Source organism: Camelina sativa, chromosome 20, assembly GCF_000633955.1.
Source record: "Camelina sativa cultivar DH55 chromosome 20, Cs, whole genome shotgun sequence".
In the NCBI taxonomy this organism is placed as follows: Eukaryota; Viridiplantae; Streptophyta; class Magnoliopsida; order Brassicales; family Brassicaceae; genus Camelina; species Camelina sativa.
The window spans coordinates 22,671,108-22,682,559 of record NC_025704.1 but is presented as its reverse complement, the minus strand read 5'-3'; positions in this window follow the sequence as shown (position 1 = coordinate 22,682,559).

Sequence of the window (11,452 nt, the reverse complement as noted above, 5' to 3'; positions counted from 1 at the left end):
CTTTGTTGTCCAAGCCCACATAAGTCCGTTTCAATTATGGGCTTGTCCATGCCCGGTCCATAATGAATTGGACATGGTCTGCCCATGGTCAGCCCGCCCATTTTGACAGCTCTAGTCACAGTGATACCTCACTCTTCCTTCTTTTGCTTGAACACTCACAAACTCTTCATACACAACATCAACACATGTCGTTGCAATCTCCATGGATAATCTCACCACATCATTCTCGTAAGCAGCCACTGCCTCAAACGTCCTCTCGTAGCTCGCCAAGTGACCTAACGCCCTAACAACGACTCTTTGCTCGACCCAGCTCATCTTTCCTCTCATAAGCTCAAGCAATGGAGCTATAACTCCAGACTTCACAGCTTTTACAGCAAACGCAGGCTTCTTCATGGTGTAAGATCCAATGACATGAGCAGCATAGTAAGGAACATACACATTTTGGCCTGTCATCACCCATTCTACATCCTCAAGACCTTTCTTCATTAACCTTGTCATGCAGTCGAACACCCCAAGAGACGGTAACTCGGGGTTCTCAGGGTCGGCCATGGCGTATCTCCAAATAAAACTAAGTGTGAGAGCGAGCTCTGTGTCGTCTCTTGTCATGTGCAAATCTTTCAGAAATAACTCTAACCATGCTTTTCTTACACAAGGGTCTTTTTCCTCCATGGCACAGATGAAGCAACACGGTCTGGAACCGACAACAACGTGGGTCCTGGCCATCTTGTTTGTACTCCTGCAACGGAAGTGGTCCATGAAAGATCTGAGATTTTATTGATCTTTTTGGCTGTTCTTGCTGATTAAAGAAGGTTAAAAACAAAAAGGGAAAATAGGGTTTTGTATGTGATCCAGGTGGATATGCAGATCAAAGTGGGTTTTTGTTTATTAATACAAAAGTGAACTAAAGTGGCCTAGTAGTGTGATGACATCTAGCGGCCGCATAAGAAAGCGAAATGCAAATGTTTCCATTTAAACAATTCAAAAAAATTGAACGGTTTAATTTGTAACTTTGTTTAAATGGTATACAATGATACTAGTATCATTGTATATATTAAATCCAATTGTAAATCGATAAAAAATAACACATAACAGAAACACCTTGTCTGCTAATTTTATAAGAGTTCTTATGAGTCTAATGTCTCCCATTAGTTGGAATAAAGATCTTTGATTAATATATAAAAAATGTGGTATTTTCAATGCATAAATGGTCAAAAGAACTGCGATGGACAAAATACGTTGACGGACAAAATTGGAGTACACAAAGACCTGTTGTGTAGATAAAATTGTGAGTGGACATAAAAAACCTATCTAAAGGTTGAATCTGGTCCACCCAAAGTACCACAAGTTTAGTATATGTCTTAGCAGATTTGTAGGGTAGACAAGTTATTTTAATAACTTTTGGATAATAGTGGACATGTAAAGTCCAACCAAGCAGATCTGATCAATTTGAGAGGTTGATGGACAAATTAGATATGGACTAAACCTGACTAGGCAGATTTGGTCCACTGGAAAGTTATTTACTGAAAGGTTATTTCCGTCTTTTTACTATGTGGCGTGATAATGGAAAGTGGTATAATCGAAAAGAAAAGAAAAAAATAATATTTTCTACAAGTTTTGTTTCAAAAGTGGCATTCTGACTAAAATCCCTTATTTGAAAGTATATGAACAATTTGGAACAAAATAAAAGTTCTTACCAAAGATATGAAGTTGAAAGTCGTTTTTGAGACTAATGTTGGTTGACACCATCACCTACATATTTCTAAACGAGTTTTTGAAGACTTTTGGAAAACAAGGCTTTAGATAGAGGTTGAGAGTCTCAACTTGAGACGTAAATAAAATATCATTCAACAATTTGGTAAGATAATAAAAAATATCGAAAGAGAAATATACCATAGACGTGTAGAGCTGTCAAAATAGACGGGTTTTCCATGGTCAGCCTATGTCCAATTCATTATAGACGGGTCATGGACAAACCCATAATTGAAACGGGTTTAAATGGTCTATGTCTAACAAAGCCCACAGACAAAACGGGTTGGACAATCTGGACATTGGTCGGCCCATTGGTCGGATAATTCTAGGTCAAAATCGATTTGGAGAAAATCATAAATTCATTTCTCACTGTCATATTTATTTTTAGATATTTATGTTTTTTTCTCTTTAAAAAAATATGTTATATGTTGTCTAATAGACGCCAATGGACAGCCCATAAAAATAAGGTCATTAGTGGGTATGGTCGTTAATGGACTGGTCGTTAATAGACACGGACTGCTATTTGTCCAAAATCAAATTGAACAATGTTGGACGCATCAAAATGGACGCGAACAGCCCATTTTGATAGCTCTATAGACGTCCAACCCTTTTTTTTTTTTAGTCACAAAGGAATACATTCATTAGTTTTCTCCGTCTCTATTAATGATTAATCATGTCTTCTTTCAAACTCAACCCCTCCATCGATCACTACACTTTAAAAATGATAGCTTAAATTATATAAGAAAAGTTAGAGAAGATGAAAGGGGGTTCACTTTTAGTTATTGATCTACTAGGTAATTAGTCCATGCAATGCGTAGTTGTATGCATAATAGTTTTGATTATATTTCTTAAATTTTCTTAAACTAAAATATTATTTTACTAATGTATGAATCTTAAAAAATTATACTAATGTATGAATCTCAAAAAAAAATTATAGCAATTCCTCAAAATAACACTTCTGTCAACATTTTTTTGGTATGGTTATTTATTATACAAAATTTAAAATATATAAACTTCTCTATAAATCAAAAATTAACAAATACTACAAAAAATTATTACAAATTGATAAGCTATATTAACATAAATAATAATATAGAAATTTAAACATTTTTCTAATATGAGAGAATCTATGTTTGTCATGTTTTATAGAGGTTAAACATTGATTTAAAGAGTTTTTCTTAATGATATTGTAAATAGAAGACTGTAGTATAATAAAATTGAATCAAATAAAATTATCAAAAAATTTAGTAACTACGTATAAAATTATTGTATATAGAATATTCCTCATTTCAAAGTTTAAAGCAATTAAAATAATTAGAAAATATTAAAATTTAACCTAAAACATTTTTTCTTCAAAGATAAATATATTAGTTGGAGGAATGAATGTAAAATTATTGGGTAGGAATTACATTTGAGTTAAATGTAGAGTGTACATGCCTTTAAAAGTGGGTTAATTATAAATAAATACTTTAATTTATTTTTGACTTAAAAGAAAAAGAATACCAAGTGACTCAATCAAAATCTAAACTTACACTTTTTGATTGTTTTGTTGATATAAACTCAACACTCACACATAATATTCCAAATTGAAAATATAACATTTGAAGTGACAAACTAAATTAGGTTTCTTAAAAAATTCAATCTAAAGATTTTTTAAAACCCCAAGAATAACTTCAATCCTTTTGTTTTTTTTTTGTTTTTCACTCATCAATTTAATTTATAGTGCTAGATCTCATACCAATGGTTTCATCTTTAGAGGAGTTAGTTAAATCGTATTTTAATAATTATATTATTTTTTATATTTCACTTCCAGTTAAACATGATTTCTTTTTGGAATCATTTTTTTATTTTGCTTAAATCAAGAAAACCAATTTTTTTATAACTAAGTTCTTTATGTTTTCAAAAACCTCAAATCTTAAATAATATAAATATTATATTGATCTTTACATATTTATCTATTGGATCATAAAACAAAATAGACTTTATAAAATAAAATAGACTTTATAAATGGATAATTATATTGATCATTCTAAATTATTAAAAATGATACATGAATACGTGAGATAACCAGAATACATAATAGAGAATTATAGATGGATCTTTTCAACTTCATGAACTTATTGTGTGGTGAATATTACAAGAGTATGAAAATAATGACTTGTAAGATGTTAATCGAAAATAGACAATGAAGATAAACCTTTTAAAACAGATTCTCAATTAAACTTGATTTTTTTTGTTAAAACCAACATATGTGAATTTAAATTTAGCTATGGAACTTTTAAAAATAAATATGAATAGATTAAAAAGGCAAGAAATATAAAAGAAATATTTTATTTTTATATAAATAAAATAAAAAATTGAAAACAATGTTAATTATATATAATACTTTCTAAATTAAAATATAGAATCGTCAAACTCTTACACTACATATTAGATATAACAACATTTGATATTGGTGAGAGAGGAGGAGAGAATGATTACTTATAAGATGATAATCCAATTTAGATAATGGAGATGAATCTTTAAAAATAAGAACAATGTAAAATTGAAACGACCACATCCGGATTCCCAATCCTCACATAGGATCCACGGGAAACGATCTCACCGGAACCGCATAATTCCGACGATACAACCGGCGTAGAAATCGCTTCTTACAAAAATTTCACAAATTCGCACAACCAACCACCCCTAGCGACCAAGTAACAAGAGAGGTAGGCTGGAATATTTAATTTCGTCCAGCCACGGATAACACTTCCCCACAATTATTCCAACTCACTATCAACTCCTCTAGTGTCGAACATCACTTCCACCTGGTGTCGAACGTCACCCATCACACCACTTGCGAACCAACACACACACCGACGCTTAAGGCATCACTTTCATCGATCTCCCCTCAACTAAACCTAGCTCCAGCTGTCCTCCTATGACCCAAACACACAACAACATGCTGGTGTCGATGGACACCACATTGGTGTCGCTCGACACCCCAACCTTACCACAAAACTATCTATATCAGACCACAATACAAGTACTTGATTACAAACCCACCGTTGGATATGAAGTTTATAGCACCACGAATTTACCTACCAAAAATTCAGCCAAATCGGACTCCGTTTCATCCTCCAAACATTGCCCCGAAGTAGCCCTCTCGAACCAGTTTGCGCTGTTCATCCGCAGGTGTTGGTGTCGACCGACACCAACCCAGAAATCACGATCGAGCCTCCCATCAAGCTCCTTCTCACCGCAAAACTATAACCCTTCACAGCCATCTATTCCCTAATCGATTAAACATCAAACAACACGACTTACCTGGATAACAACCATGATAAAGCCTCCTTGACTCCTAATCCACCACCAAGTAATCACATCCTTCTCCTTACACATGAAGAGGATGGATCTCCTTTCTCCTCTCTTCCAAGTGAGAGTACCACAACTCTCTCTGCTTCTCTCCTCCTATAACCACCAAAACAGATCCCTCTGCTCCTCTTAACCCTCATCAAGGCTCCCTTCTCTCAGGATCAACAATCTCTCTTTGTCTTTNCCTCCACTCCTCTTAACCCTCCTCAAGGCTCCCTTTTCTCTCAGGATCCCCTAGGAAATAGGCTGCTCGTGCCTTTTAAAACGAGACTTAGGGTTTCCAAACTAAACCAAACTAAACCGATTGATTTTGAAACAAACCAAACAACCACCAATTTAGTGGTGTCGACCGACACCCTCCTTGGTGTCGATCGACACCCACCCAAAATTGGGTTTGCGATGTTACAATTCTCCTCCTCTAACAAAAGATTCGTCTTCAAATCTGAACACAACGCCACTCATCCGCAAAACTCATCCAACCATTATCGCAACGGTTCGCACCATCCAACCATCTGGTCTGTCGCAACAAGGAAACCACTGGTCCAAACTACCCTGACCCCACTCATCAATCCATCCTGACCCCACCGGTCAACACCATCCTGACCCCACTGGTCCACACAATCCTGACCCCACCGGTCAACAAAGTCTTGACCCCACAGGTCAATCCAAACCATCCCAATCATCACAACTCTGGTCCCCCCGACCAGCATACACCTAACCCTCCTGGTCAACACACAGAAACCCCGAGATTGAATCCCCATCAACCCCGAGATCCGCATCCGGTCTCAACCGGAAACCTGAGATTGAAACCCCCATCAATCTCCTAAATCCACATCCGGTTACAATGAAAATCTGAGATTGAACCCCCATCAATCTCCTTAATCCACATCCGGTTACAATAGGAAATCTGAGATTGAACCCCCATCAATCTCCTTAATCCACATCCAGTTACAATAGGAAATCTGAGATTGAACCCCCATCAATCTCTTTCATCCGCATCCGATCACAATAGAAAATCTGAGATTGAACCGCCATCAATCTCCTTAATCCACATATGATTGCTGCCTTTTCCCCTTCCTTTTAGTTTTATTTATTATTTTAATTTTATTTAGATAATTTCCCCCAAAATTAAAGTTATGCTATTTGGAACAATTTAAAAAATGAGCTAGTTTTGGAACAAAAACTTAAATTGATGTTATTTTTGAGAATTTCTCAAATTTTATTTAAGTTAGAGGATTTTAGGGAAGCTAAAAGAAGGAATTATTTCCCAAATAGACTATTTTATCTTGAAAAGTCAGATTTTCCATGGAGGAATTATTTCTGGAGCAATGACACATAAAACTGGTCGAAACGGGATATTCCGACGAGAAACGTTTAACGATTTGTGAAAGTTAGGCTTATAATCAATTAGAAGTGTTTTGATTGGTCAAGAGAAGACCAAANCCTCCTCTAACAAAAGATTCGTCTTCAAATCTGAACACAACGCCACTCATCCGCAAAACTCATCCAACCATTATCGCAACGGTTCGCACCATCCAACCATCTGGTCTGTCGCAACAAGGAAACCACTGGTCCAAACTACCCTGACCCCACTCATCAATCCATCCTGACCCCACCGGTCAACACCATCCTGACCCCACTGGTCCACACAATCCTGACCCCACCGGTCAACAAAGTCTTGACCCCACAGGTCAATCCAAACCATCCCAATCATCACAACTCTGGTCCCCCCGACCAGCATACACCTAACCCTCCTGGTCAACACACAGAAACCCCGAGATTGAATCCCCATCAACCCCGAGATCCGCATCCGGTCTCAACCGGAAACCTGAGATTGAAACCCCCATCAATCTCCTAAATCCACATCCGGTTACAATGAAAATCTGAGATTGAACCCCCATCAATCTCCTTAATCCACATCCGGTTACAATAGGAAATCTGAGATTGAACCCCCATCAATCTCCTTAATCCACATCCAGTTACAATAGGAAATCTGAGATTGAACCCCCATCAATCTCTTTCATCCGCATCCGATCACAATAGAAAATCTGAGATTGAACCGCCATCAATCTCCTTAATCCACATATGATTGCTGCCTTTTCCCCTTCCTTTTAGTTTTATTTATTATTTTAATTTTATTTAGATAATTTCCCCCAAAATTAAAGTTATGCTATTTGGAACAATTTAAAAAATGAGCTAGTTTTGGAACAAAAACTTAAATTGATGTTATTTTTGAGAATTTCTCAAATTTTATTTAAGTTAGAGGATTTTAGGGAAGCTAAAAGAAGGAATTATTTCCCAAATAGACTATTTTATCTTGAAAAGTCAGATTTTCCATGGAGGAATTATTTCTGGAGCAATGACACATAAAACTGGTCGAAACGGGATATTCCGACGAGAAACGTTTAACGATTTGTGAAAGTTAGGCTTATAATCAATTAGAAGTGTTTTGATTGGTCAAGAGAAGACCAAATGGCTCATTCTCAGCCAATAAAACAAGATAGAAGCACTGGTGAGCTGTTGTGCCATGTGTTATCTTAGGAAGTGGATAAGTATGGTTAATTTGGAATGGCAAGTTGTGATTGGTGGAGAAGTGAACGTGAGACACTTGTTTAGGTGACTAAACAGCCTTAGCACTGACCTTACGAGAGTAAAAATAGGCAGCCTCCGTTCATTAATTTTAGCACACAAAAAATCAACCAAAAACCTTAGTTAAAATTCCTATTTTGTTTTCAAAGATCCTGGAAGTTTCTGAGCAGATCAAGGAAGTTTTTCGAAGAAGTTAGCAACCGAGTAGGTAAGTAGATTAGTCTTAGTTACAACTTCCCTTCTAGCTTTTCTTTTTAGATCCCAATTTAAGTGGATCTTAATGATGTGGAATCTAGAGTTTCTAGCTAGTCGAAGATGTAAAACCAAGTAAAGCTTCAGCCAAACCTTGTGAGTACCAAACACATGTGAAATAGCATATGTTTAGGCTTTATTTATTTATTTGAAATTGCGTATGAGTTTAGTTTATAGTTATTGAATTGTTTGGGTATTATGTTTATTATAGTAATTGTTGCATTTTAGGTTCATGTTCTATCACGTTATAGCTCACATCAAACAAATCACACAACAATGATCATGAGCTATAACGTGATAGAACATGAACCTAAAATGCAACAATTACTATAATTAACATAATAACCAAACAATTCAATCAACTATAAACTTTAACCTCACACACAATTTCAAATAAGTAAATAGAATCTAAATATTTTGCTACTTCACATGTGTTCGGTACTCACAAGGTTTGGCTGAAGTTTCACATAGTTTTACATCTCCGACTAGCTAGATCCACTCGAACTCGAAAGTTCTAGATTTTGAATCATCAAAATCTGTTTAGATTGGGTTCTTAAAAAAATCTATAAGAAAAATTGAAACTAAAACTAAACTACTTACTTACTAGCTTACTGACTTCCTCCAAAAACTCTCTTGAACTGCTCATAAACTTCAGAGGTCTCCGAAAACGAACTAGGAATTTTAACTAAGGTTTTTGGTTAAGTTTTGGTGTGCTAAAACTAATGAATGAAAACTAATGGAGAAAATTATTTATGAGCTCCAACTTAGTTTTTACTTCTTCTTACAGCCTCCTCAACTTCCTCTTAATTTATTTCATGGTCATGTCCATGTCACTCCTGTATGTTTTTAGGTTTAGTACGAGGTATTACATTCTCCTCCTCTTAATAGAATTCATTCTCAAATTCTCCTTAGCTTTGCCTTGAGTCTTCTACTAACTCAATCTCCTCTTTGGCCGCTTATCTTTCGAGACTTCTTCCTTTTCTTTCATTTTCTAATTTAGTTAATTTTGTCTTGGCGTTTGATGTAAATCTTGTATTAGCTTGACTTCGATCTTTTATTCTGTTTTTGGATACCACTCTTGAACTCTTTCTTTAAGTTCTTGCTATTAGAACTTCAATATTTCCCTCTTCCTCCTTCATCTTTAGTTGCTTCCATTACGACTTTGTTTGATTTTACAATCTTAGAAGTCGGGTCCATCCTGACTTCTAGTAAGGTACTATGCTTTGTTTTGGGGCTGCATGATACAACACTTCACTTGAATCTTCTCCATTATTTTCTTGCATCCTCTTTGAATTCTTCAGTTCCACCTTAAGTTCATGGCTCCTTTTACATTTTTCTTGTTTCTTGACAATCTTTGGTTTACTGCTCTCCTCTTCGTTAATTTTTCTTCATTATTGCTATTGACAAATCTCAAATACATGGTTTCTCAATCTCGCATCAAATATGATTACACACCTTCTTCTGATAATATTTTACATGCAAACCATCATTCAACCTATTATCTTATTAACTTATTTACATCAATTTATGAATCACCCAATCATATATTACTGTTGGAACATTCTCTTTAAGACCATCTAAAAAATACAATATGTCAAATATATGTCTCTTTACTTTCACTTAATTTGTATAATTTATTTAACCATAAAAACTGTTGACAAACATATATTTTGAATAAAATTATATCACAGAGCAATAATTGATGACATATTTATTTAAAAAAAATCTAAGATAATTAAATCTATGTGATTGCAATGAGTATATGACCAACCAAGAAAAGTTGAGAAACTAAGAAATAAAGATTGTAAACAATAAAGGATGATATTGTGAGTCCCAGATAAATCTGAAAATAGAACTTAAGAGTAAGAAATTTTAAAACACTACAATTAAATTAAAACTATTAGAAAATAAGAAGCATATATTGATCTTACATTTTTATAACTACAAAAAATCAAAATAAACAGTATCAAAGTTTCTAAGAAATTATCACATATTTCTAATTAGAAAATGATATGGATTAAATAATGTAAGTTTTTAAAATTTAATCATGACATTATTAGCATGATAATATATGATAAATCTTATGTAATTTGAAGCTGAATATAAAAATCATAATAATTAATCTAAAAATAAAATTAAGAATCTAAATATAAAACTATAGGCACCCTCTTGTTTAAACTTTCTATAATTCAAAGATGAAAAGAGAAAATAAGAAAAAATATACTACAATTATAAATGACGACAAAACATATAAAACTAAGTAAAACAAATATGAAAAAAAGGAAAATCACACATTATAATATAAAAACTGCACAGTATTTTACCGGCAGAATTGACAGCAATCATTTTAATGAGTAACTTTGATACCAAATTTTATATAAAAAGATAAAATATATCATTCTTTGTCTTTTTATATCCTCATCAACCTCTTAGTTTAATTACGACGGTTTTATCAATTAGAGACATCTAGAAGTTGGAAAAGATTATTTAAGCATAACCACATAACAAACTCAATCTCTACTTATCCGAATAGCATGTTAAGTCATGAGCTCATTTAACTTTAAACAAATTAAGTAATGAGTTAAGTTCCAGATTTTGGTTCTGAACTGATTTAGATCCCTCACCTTAAGCTGAATGAGCTTTTAATAATGTTGAAAAACTCCTTCAAGTCTTTAGGAAGCACTTCTCCCCGACTGCTCTTGTAGTCCACCAATCCTTGAAACAGAAGAATATCATCTTCCTCCGTCCAAAGTCTAGCGAACACTGCTTTCTTGGCAGATCCGCTCTCAGTCTTTGCTCTTTTGGATGGATTCTCTTATTTAAGAAGCTTATGTCTATTTTCTTATTTCATGTTAATCACTTTTCTTTATTTAAAATATTTTAGAATACTATTATGAAATAGAAAATATGTTATAATAATAAGATTCTGATCATAATATTTTTTTTATCAAATATTTAATTTGTAAGTTAAAAGTTTTACAATTAAAACCATAAAGAATAATGTACACTACTCTTGAAAGAATACTAAACACCTAACCAATTTTTATAATTTATTTGTATTTTTATATTTATTCCTATTGAATGTTATTATTATTTTACATTTGACATTGTTAATTTATAAATCATGAAATATGTTTTAAGATTGAACTCTAAAATCTAAAGTCTAAACCCTAAATCCTATACCCTAAACCCTTTAGGGTATAATACAGGGTTTAAGGTTCAATTTTGAAACATATTTCATTATTTTTCAATGACAAACAATAAAATGCAAAAAATATTTTTTAAAAAGTTTTTACAAGTATGAATTTTGAGATCTTATTGTGTATATTCTTAAATCCATAATAAGTGATTATAGTTTTATTGTTAATAGAATTAGAAAAGTTATATTCTTATAAATAGTATATGAGAATATTTTTTTTTGCATTTTATTAAGTTAATTGATAAATAGTAAAATATGTTTCAAGATTAAACCCTAAATGGTTTAGGGTATAGAGTTCAATTTAAA